This window comes from Trichechus manatus, unplaced genomic scaffold, assembly GCF_000243295.1.
Source record: "Trichechus manatus latirostris isolate Lorelei unplaced genomic scaffold, TriManLat1.0 scaffold00035, whole genome shotgun sequence".
Classification (NCBI taxonomy): Eukaryota; Metazoa; Chordata; class Mammalia; order Sirenia; family Trichechidae; genus Trichechus; species Trichechus manatus.
This window is the reverse complement of record NW_004443971.1, coordinates 11,315,040-11,325,812: the sequence shown is the minus strand read 5'-3', so window position 1 is coordinate 11,325,812 and position 10,773 is coordinate 11,315,040.

Genomic DNA, 10,773 nt, shown 5'->3' with positions numbered 1-10,773 from the left:
GGCTCAAGCATAGCAACCATCGTGAGGATGGTGCAGGACCGGGCAGTGTTTCATTCTGTTGTACATAATGTCCCTAGGAGTCAGAACTGACTTGACGGCACCTAACAACAACATATACTGCTAATTTGTATCTGAATCTGACTTCTCCCTTGAACTTCAGATTTGTTTGTTCTCGTGGATTGGATTGTGTCCCCCAGAAATATCTGTCAACTTGGCTAGGTCATGATTCCCAGTACTGTATGATTGTCTACTATTTTGTCATCTGATGTGATTTCCCTATGTGTTGTAAATCTTATCTCTATGATGTTAATGTGATGGATTAGTGGCAGTTATACTGATGAGTTCTAAAAGATTAGATAGTGTCTTAAACCAATCTCTTTTGAGATATGAAAGAGAGAAGCGAGCAGAGAGACATGGGGGACTTTGTACCACCAAGAAAGCAGTGCCAGGAGCAGAGTGTGTCCTTTGGACCCGGGGTCCCTGCACTGAGAAGCTCCTCTTCCAGGGGAAGATTGATGACAAGGACCTTCCTCCAGAGCCAACAGAAAGAGAAAGACTTCCCCTGGGACTGACACCCTGAATTTGGACTTGTAGCCTACTTGAACGTGAGACAATAAATTTCTCTTTGTTAAAGTCATCCACTTGTGGTATTTCTGTTACAGCAGCACCAGATGACTAAGACATATATCCAATTGCCTACTCCATCTCCACTCAGAACTTTAACAAGCATCTCAAACTTAATGTGGCCAAAATAGAACTCTTGATTTACACCTCCAAATTCGTTCTCCCTCAGGCCTCTCTATCTCAGTATATGTAATCATCAACCACCCACCCTATTGCTTGGTCCAAAAAACTTAGGAGTAGCGTGACCAACTGTCTTGGTTTGCCTGGGACTTGCCCTGGTGTTAGTTCCAGGAAACCCCTCAGTATCAGGCAAACTGGGATGGTTGGTCATCCTACCAAGGAGTCACCCAAGATTCCTTTCTCTTCCTCACACTCCACACTCAGTCAGTTGGATCTCCCTCCAAATATACCCCAAATCTGCTCTCTTCCCACCTCCACTGCCAGCCTGGTCCAAGCCTCCATTATCTCCCACCTAGACTACCACAATAGCCTCTTCATCTGGGCCCTCTACATTTTTCACACAACGAGAGGATTTTTCAAAGGGAAAATATGATTGTAGCACAACCCACCCTAACCACCACTTAAAGTCCTCTAGTTATACTTACAAAAAAATCTAAATTTTCTTCCTCTTGGCCCACATGAAGGAGCCCTGGTGCCTCAACAGGTAAGTGCTCAGCTGCTAATCAAAAGGTTAGTGGTTCGAACCTGCCCAGCAGCTCTGCGGGAGAAATACCTGGCAATATGCTTCCATCAAGATAACAGCCTAGGAAACCCTATAGGGCAGTTCTACTCTATCACATGTGGTTGCTATGAGTCGAAAATCTACTCTACAGCAACAACAACAACAGGTCCACATGATCTGGCCGTTTACCCCTTCACTGTCATCTCATAATTCCCTCCCTCTTGTTTACTACAGTCTACCCACAGCCTTCGTCTTGTCCCTGCCCTCCTCCTCATCACCTCATGACCCACTCCTTCCTAACATCCAGGTCTGAGGTCAATGGTCACATCCTCAGAGAAGCCTCCCCAGCACTGCATCCAAATTTTCTCCTATCACATCACCTCTTCTATTGTCTTCACAGCACGAATCGCCACCTGAATTTATCTTGTTAATTTTCTTTGGTTTTGGTTATTGACTTTCCTATCTAAGATATAAGCTCCCTGAGGGCAGAGAACTTGCCAGTCTTGTTCACATCTATGTTTCTAGCAATGGACCCAGAGCCTGGCCGACAGTAAATGCTCAGTAAATAACTGATGAATAAGTGAATATTCAGCATATCGTAAATGGCTTCTCAATGCACTCAGTAATCATATTAAATGGACAAATTAAAGAGAGCCAGCCAAGCTCTATACTAGGCACTGGGATCATCTTAATAACTAAGATATGGTCTTTAGGAGTTTATGGTCTACTTGGAAACAGATTCATAAATCAACCTTTTAAACTAAATATGCATAACTGTTATAAATATTCTGGGGGTAAGAAATGTCATATTCTATAATTTCTTAAAGAAAATGTGATCTGCTCTGGGCCTCCATCCCTCTAGGGTAACAGGAAATTTAATCTCAATCATTGTTTGTCCTCTTCCCCTAAGAGTCATAAGGAGGTCCCAGGAGTCCAAAATATCCAGAAAGGGCCCTTTACTCTTCATTCCACCCTGGCCAACTCCCACATGCTCCTGGCTCAAGCCTTTATAGTTTCTTGGAATAAAAGGAAAAGAATAAGTAAAATGGACGAGGTCGAGGCTTTGTGGGAGCAAAGTCTTGATCCAACCTACTCATAGGATCTCTCCAAACCCCCATTCTATTTTCAGTTAAGGGAAATTGCTCCAAACCTGCCTCTGGTCTGTGAATTCCACCTCTCCCCGACCAAGCCCTTCCCTCTTCCCCTCCCTACTTGGGATTCTCCTACAAAACCTCCTTTAGGTGCCCCTCCCATGCAGCTTCTTGTGGATAGGGGAGGAGGGATGAGATGCTAAAAATGGTCAGTTATCCATGTAAAACAGAGTCTTACATCCTCTTCCACCAACCTGCTCCTCTTTCAGAGTTCTCTACCAGTTAATAACATCACCTTCCTCCTAGTCACCAAGAATAGTAAAGCTGAGTCATTTGCGATTCCTTCTTCTCCTTCATCTAGTAAACCACTGAATCCTGCCAACTATTATACCTCCAGGATACCCCCTTCTCTAACCATCCCTCTCGTTGAGGTCATTAATTCATACCTATACTTGTACAAAATCATTCTACTTAGTCTCCCTATTCTAGTTTCTCCTCAGTTCAATCCACCCACCAAATAACCCAAGAGCCATTCCAAAAGAACCAATCTGACCATGTCACTGCCCTGATGACTTGTTACTTCATATAGAAAGAAACAGAACAAAGTTCTTAGCATGGCATTCAAAGTACCCTACATAACCAATCTTATCTCCCACCACACTTCTCCATTCCATACCATCTTTACCAGTCTATTAGCCATTTCTCCAACATGCTTCCTATATTCTTCCATTTCTACCTTTTCTCTAAAGCTATTCTTTCTACTTGAAATGTCCTTTGCCTCCCTACACTTCAACTGTCCCTTTTTCCCAACATCCATCTAATCAATAGGACTTATTCTTCAAGGTCCAATCCTAATTCCATGCCATCCAAGGAGAAAAAATTAACATTTACTGAAAAAGGAATGAAGCACTGTAGTTAAAGGCACAGACTCTGGAGCCACAGTGGGTTTAACTCCCAGTTCTCTGCCATTGCCTAGTTGTGTAACCTTGGGTAGATTACTGTGCTTCAAGTCCCTCTTCTGTACATTGATTCACAAATGTGGCCCTGCCAAAGACTCCAAACAGCATTTCTATCTGCCACTGCCACTTCAAGCACCATAGGTTCAGCTGGATCATATTGCCCATGTGGAAGAGTGGCTTGCATGGCAGCCTGAACTATTGCAGAGCCTTCTCTTGGTCTGGTCCCCACTCAAAACTCACAGCTTTTTGAGTCACTTGATAAATAGGCTGGAGTTGCACACCCAAATGAAGGATATGTTGCCTCCAAAATCCAAAGAGGCCCACCAGGCATTGTGCCTCCTTTTTTAGTTGTGGGAGGGGCCAGTTACAATAACTTATCCTTCACTTTAGAAAGAATATCTCGACATGCTCCGTACCAATGGACCTAGAAATTTCACTGAGATGGAAGGAACCTGAATTTTTGTGGGATTAATTTCCCACCCTCTAGCACACAAATATTTTACCTGTAAGTCTAGCATCATTGACACTTCTTCCTTACTAGGTCCAGTCAGTATAATGTCATCAATGTAATGGACCAATGGGACATCTTGTGGAAGGGAAAGGTGATCAAGGTCCTGTAGACTAAATTATGACATGGGGTTGGAGAGTTAATATACCTCTGAGGTAGGACAGTGAAGGTGTATTGCTGGCCTTGCCAGCTGAAGTCAGACTACTTCTGATGGTCGTTTGAAACAAATATGGACAAAAAGGCATTAGCCAGATCAACAGCTGCACACCAGGTACCAGGAGATGTATTAATTTTGCTCAAGCAATGAAACCACATCTGGAACAGCAGCTGCAACTGGAGCCAACACCTGGTTTTCAATAATCCACTAGCATTCTTCAAGATCTGTCTGTTGTTTGCACAAGCCACATAATACATGCTATGAAAGTGTTCGATGTTATTATATGTGCCAAATTATGGTGCTAAGAATTTCTCATACATTATCTAATTTAATCTCCCCAACTACTCTGAGAGATATTATTATTCAAATTCTATAGATGACCTCCTGTCATGGATTAAATTGTGTTCCCCAAAAATATCTGTCAACTTGGCTAGGTCATAATTCCAGTATTTTATGACTGTGTACCATTTTGTAATCTGATGTGATTTTCTTATGTGTAAACTCTGTCACTATGATGTAATAAGATGGATTAGCGGCAGTTATACTGATGAGGTCTACAAGATTCGATAGTGTCTTAAGCCAATCTTGTTTGAGATGTAAAAGAGAGAAGCGAGCAGAGACACACGGGAACCTCATACCACCAAGAAAAGTGTGCCAAGAGCAGAGCGTGTCCTTTGGACCTGAGGTTCCTGCACTGAGATGCTCCCAGATCAAGGGAAGACTGATGCATCACAAGGACCTTCCTCCAGAGCCGACAGAGAAAGCCTTCCCCTAGAGCTGATGCCCTGAATTTGGACTCATAATCTACTAGACTGTGAGAGAATAAATCTATCTTTGTTGAAGCTATCCACTTGTAGTGTTTCTGTTACCGCAGCACTAGATGACTAAGATGGAATTTGGTACTGAGAGTGGGGTGCTGCTCTAACAGATACTTAAAATGTGGAAGTGGTTTTGAAACCGTGAATGGATAGAGGAGCAGCAGCAGCAGAGAACCTGTGGGGGCAGAGAAGCGGCAGCGGCAAAGAAGCGGCAGCGCAGAACCAGGAGACCAGCACGAGACGGTGCTGGAGCCAACCCACGGAAGGAGAGAGCTGAGTGCCTGTGTGCAGGAGGCTTCCTGGTGAAGTGGGATGCCTCCAGGCACTTATCAGTGGAGCTACAGAGCTTTGGAACACATGCCCCAGCAGGGCAGATGTGGGTATGAAGCCCGAGGGCCAAGAGACCACAGGAAACAGAAGCTGAAAAGACAAGGAACACAAGAAGCCGAGCTGCCTCAGTCTCAAAAGGTATGGCCATGACCTCAGGGGTTTCAAAGGGTGGAGCCATGGCCTCTTGTGTTTCTAAGGGTGGAGTTGCCATTCAGGTGGACTGGGAGAATGGTGCGCCTAAAGCCAAGGGTGCAGAGTTGCCATCCCAGTGGGCCTGGAAGGCAGAGCTGAAGCCCAGGGCTGAGAGGCCTCCACTCAGAATCCGGAGTGTGGCCAATACCTAGAGTCTGGAGGGCAGGGCCATTGTGTAAACTGTCTCAGAGAACAGAGGATTATTTTCAAAGCCTTGAGGGCTAATGTAATGTGTTCTGCTAACTTGCTTGGTGTCTGTTATTCCTTCTTTCCCTGCAATTTCTTCCATTTGTAATGGAAATGTCTAGCTTGTGCCTGTTCTGCCATTGTACCTTTGGAAGCAGATAACTTGTATTCTAGATTTCACAGATGAAGAGGAATTTTTGGATTTTGGACGTGGAGTTAGACTTTTGTTATGATATGATGGGGTGAATATGTTTTGCATGTTGCAAGGATGTGATTTTTGGGGGGCCAAAGGGGGATGACAAGATGACTTAGATGACTAAGACACCTCCTAAGACTCAAGTAACTTACTCAATGCCACATAGCTGGTGGATATGAAAAGCTGGAATTCAAGCCAAGGTCTGTCTATGCCAAAGCCTAGAGTCTTTTCACAGCTCTAGAAAGAGCCCTGGGAAGGAAATCAGAGCAGACTGATCTCTCAAACTTCCTCTTGGATGGAGTAAGCAAAGGAAAATGTGTCCTCTGGGAAAGAAAGTACAGAGAAACAGAGTCATGAGGAAATAGTATTAGGGTCAGAGTACAAGGCAAAGCATAATCCAGTATGTAACCCCACAAAGAAAAAAAAAAAATGACAGGGAACATTACACCTGGTTATGATCCCAATAGCAATATCGGAATTTGTCACTGGGAAAATGTAAATATGTTTCTGAAACTGTTAACCTGAAAAGACAAGGATTAGGTCTACTATTTTCACTCTAAGAGACCTAGCACAAAGTCAGGGACTCAACGAGTTTTACAGCCAGATGAGACAATCGAGTGACATCTTTAAAGTACTGAAAGAAAGAAAAAAAAAACTATTCAATGAGAATTCAACCTAGAATTCTATAGCTAGTGAAAATATCTTTCAAAAATGTAAGAGAAATAAAGACACTTTCAGACAAACAAAACCTGAAAGAATTCATTGCCAGCAGACTTGCATGACAAGAAATTGTTAAAGAACATCTTCTGGCAGACGGATAATGATGACTAATAGAAACTGAGATCTACAGAGAGCACTGGAAATAGTAAATATGTGGTAAATAAAAAAGACATTTTTTTTCTAATTTTTAATCTCCATAAAGGGTGACTGTGACTGACCCTTTAAAGCAAAAATAATAGCAATGTATTGTAGCTTTATAACTTTTGGAGAAGAAAAATGTATGACAATGTTATCACAAGGGACAGGAGGGGAGAAATAGAAGTATACTGTTGTATCATGCTTAAACTATATATGAAGCAGTATAATATAATATTATTTGAAAGGCATACTGTAAAGATATTTAAACATTACAACAGCCACTAAAACGAAATAGAGTTATAGCTAATAAACCAATTTTTAAAAAATTGCCATTGAGTTGATTCCAACTCATGACAACCCCACATGTGTCAGAGTAGAACTATGCTCCATGGGGTTTTCAATGGCTGATTTTTCAGAAGTAGATTGTCAGGCTTTTCTTTCGAGGCATCTCTGGGTGGACTCGAACTTCAATCCTTAGGATAGCAGCCAAGCACATTAACTGTTCACACCGCTTAGGGACTCCAAGTCAATGTTGTTGTTAGCTACCGTCAAGTCGGTTCCGACTCATAGTGACCCTATGTACAACATAACAAAACACTGCCCAGTCCTGAGCCATCCTCATAATAGTTGCTATGCTTGAGTCCACTGTTGCAGCTACTATGTCAATCCATCTCGTTGAGGGTCTTCTTCTTTTTCACTGACCCTCCACTTTACCAAGCATGATGTCCTTCTCCAGGGACTGGTCCCTCCTGATAACATGTCCAAAGTATGTGAGACGAAGTCTTGTCATCCTCACTTCTAAGGAGTATTCTGGCTGTACTTCTTCCAAGATGAATCTGTTTTTTTGGCAGTCCATGGTATATTCAATATTCTTCACCAACACCACAATTCAAAGGCGTCAATTCTTCTTCAGTCTTCCTTATTCATAGTAAAAGAAAAAAAAAGTCAATAGTAAAGATAAAATAGCATCATAAAAAATATTCAATCCAAAAGACATAAAAAAAGAGGTGAAAAAGGAATGAAATCAGATGGGACATATAGAAAACAAACGCAAGACAGCAGATTTAAACCCCACTCTGTCAATAATTACATTAAATGTAAAGAGTATAAACACTCCCAATTAAAAGGCAGACACTGTCACACTGGATGAAAAAAAATATGATCCAACTCTATGCTGTCTAAAAGAAACCTGCTATAAATATAAAGACACAGATAGGTTAAAAGTAAAAAGATGGAAGGATTTCTGGCTGTGGTGGCATGAAGAGATCAGCAAATTCTCTTCACGAAAAGCAAATGTAAAACTGGACAACACTGTCAAAAAGAAACATTTCAAGGCTCTGAAAATGTGCCAAAGGCAAACAAAAAATCGAGAAGTTTTTATTCTTGAAAAACTGCCAGAGCTTTGAGTATAAAATATTAAAGAAATGGATTTCTCAATCTCAGTACTATTGACATTTTGAGCTGAAAAATTCTTTGTTGTGTGTGTTGAGGTGGGGGGCTGTCCAGGGCATTGTAGGATGTTTAGCAGCATCCTTGGTCTTTACCCACTAGAAGCCAGCAGCATCCCCCCAGTTGCAACAACCAAAAATGTCTCGACATTTCCAAATGTCCCCTGGGGGGCAAATTCAGGATGGTAAACAATTATAAATTTTTCTGCGCCTAGTAAAGAGCCCCAAAACACATGAAGCAAAAACTGACAGAGTGAATGGAGAAATAAATAATTAAGTTCAACAATTATAGTTGGAGATTTCAATACTTCTGCCTCAATAATTGTAAAACAGCTAGACAGAAAATCAGCAAGGATATTGAGGACTCGGACAGCGCTACCAACCAACTTGACCTAATCAACATAGGTGAAAATATTAATGACCTTGGGTTAGGCAAAGATTTCTGAGATAGGGCAGAAAAAACATGGACCACAGAAGAAAAAATTGGACTTCTGCAAAATTAACTTTTGCTCTTCAAATGACATTGTTATGAAAACGAAGAGGCAAGTCACAGACAGCAGAAAATATATGCAAAACAAATACAAAGGACTTGTATCTAGAATACGGAAAAACCAACACACACACAAACATATATATGTATACAAAAAACTTGATTTTTTAAAAAAACAGGCAAAACATTTGAACAGTCTGGGGACCATGGTTTCGGGGGACATCTAGGTCAATTGGCATAACAAAAGTTTATTAAGAAAATGTTTTGCATTCCACTTCGGTAAGTGGCGTCTGGGGTCTTAAAAGCTTGAGAGCCATCTAAGATGCATCAATTGGTCCCAACCTACCTGGAGCAAAGGAGAAGGAAGAACACCAAAGACACAAGGAAAATATGAGCCCAAGAGACAAAAGGGCCACAGAAACCAGACACTCCATCAGACTGAGACCAGAAGAACTAGATGGTGCCCGGCTACCATCAAGGACCACCCTGACAGGGAACACAACAGAGAGTCCCTGATGGTGCAGGAGAGAAGGGTGGAGCAGAACTCAAATTCACATAAAAAGACCAGATTTAATGGTCTGACTGAGACTGGAGGAACCCCTGAAGCCATGGCTCCCAGATGCTCTGTTAACCCAGAACTAAAACCATTCCCGAAGCCCACTCTTTAGAAAAAGATTAGACTGGACTATAAAACATAAAATAATACTCATGAAGAAAGTACTTCTTAGTTCAAGCAGATACACAAGACCAAATGGGCAACTCCTGTCCAGAGGCAGGATGAGAAGGCAGGAAGGGACAGGAACTGGTTGAATGGATACAAGAAACCTGGGGTGGAAAGGAGGAGTGTGCTGTCACATTATAGGAATTGCAATTAATGTCACATAACAATGTGTATATGAATTTTTGTATGAGAAGTTAACTTGAGCTGTAAACTTTCATCTAAAGCATAATTAAAAAAAAAAAAAAGATTTGAACAGACCACCAAAGAAGATATTTGCCATTGAAAATAAACATATGTAAAGCTGCTCCACATCATTAAACATCAAGGAAATAAAATTTTCCACCAAAATAAGATGCCACTAACATCCACTAAAAAACCAAACCAAACCCAACGCTGTTGAGTCAATTCCAACTCACAGCGACCCTACAGAACAGAGCAGAACTGCCCCGTAACATTTCCAAGGAATGGCTGGTGGATTCAAACTGCTGACCTTTTACTTAGCAGCTATAGCTCTTAACAACTGCGCCACCAGGGCTCCAACATCCACTAGAATAGCTAAATATAAAAAGACAATATCAAGTGTTGGTGAGGATGTGCAGCAAATGGATGTTTCATATATTGCTGTTGGGCCAACCAAGTGGTACATCCAGTGTCTGGGAGTTTCTGATAAAGTTAAACATACACTTATCATAGGGCACAGGAATCTCCTATATTTATCCAAAAGAAATGAAAACATAGGTCCAGACAAACACTTGTACACAGATATTCATAGCAGCTTTACTCGTAATAGCCCCAAACTGTAAACAAATCAAATGTCTATCAACTAGTCAATGAAAAAATTGTGGCATATTCGTACAACGGAATGTTGTTACTTGCCATTGAGTCGGCTTCAACTCATGGCCAACTCAATGCATAACATAAAAAAATGTTGCTGGTTCCTAATCGTTGATATGTTTGAGTCCATTGTTGTGGCTATTACAATGGAATACTGTTGTTTTTGTTAGGTGCCATTGAGTTGGTTCTGACTCATAGCGACCCTATGTATAAAAGAACAAAACGCTGCCTGATCCTGCACCATCCTCATAATTTTTGCTGTGTTTGAGCTCATTGTTGCAGCCACTGTGTCAATCCATCTCGCTGAGGGTCTTCCTCTTTTTCGCTTACCTTCTACTTTACGAAACATGATGTCCTTCTCCATTACTCCACTTTAATGGGTAATGGACTACTACTCAGAAATAAAAATGGACTACTGATACACTCAACAGCACAGATGAATCTCAAAAGCATTACACTAAATAAAAGAAATTAGACACACTGCAGGATTCCACTTTTTTTTTTTTTATTGTACTTCAGGTGAAGGCTTACAAAACAGTTTCTCATGAAACAGTAGTACACATATTGTTTTATGACACTGGTTAACAACCCCACAACATATCAACCCTCTAACTTAACCTTTTTTTTGGTGAAAATACACATAGCCAAAGATACACCATTTCAAAAATTACATGCACAG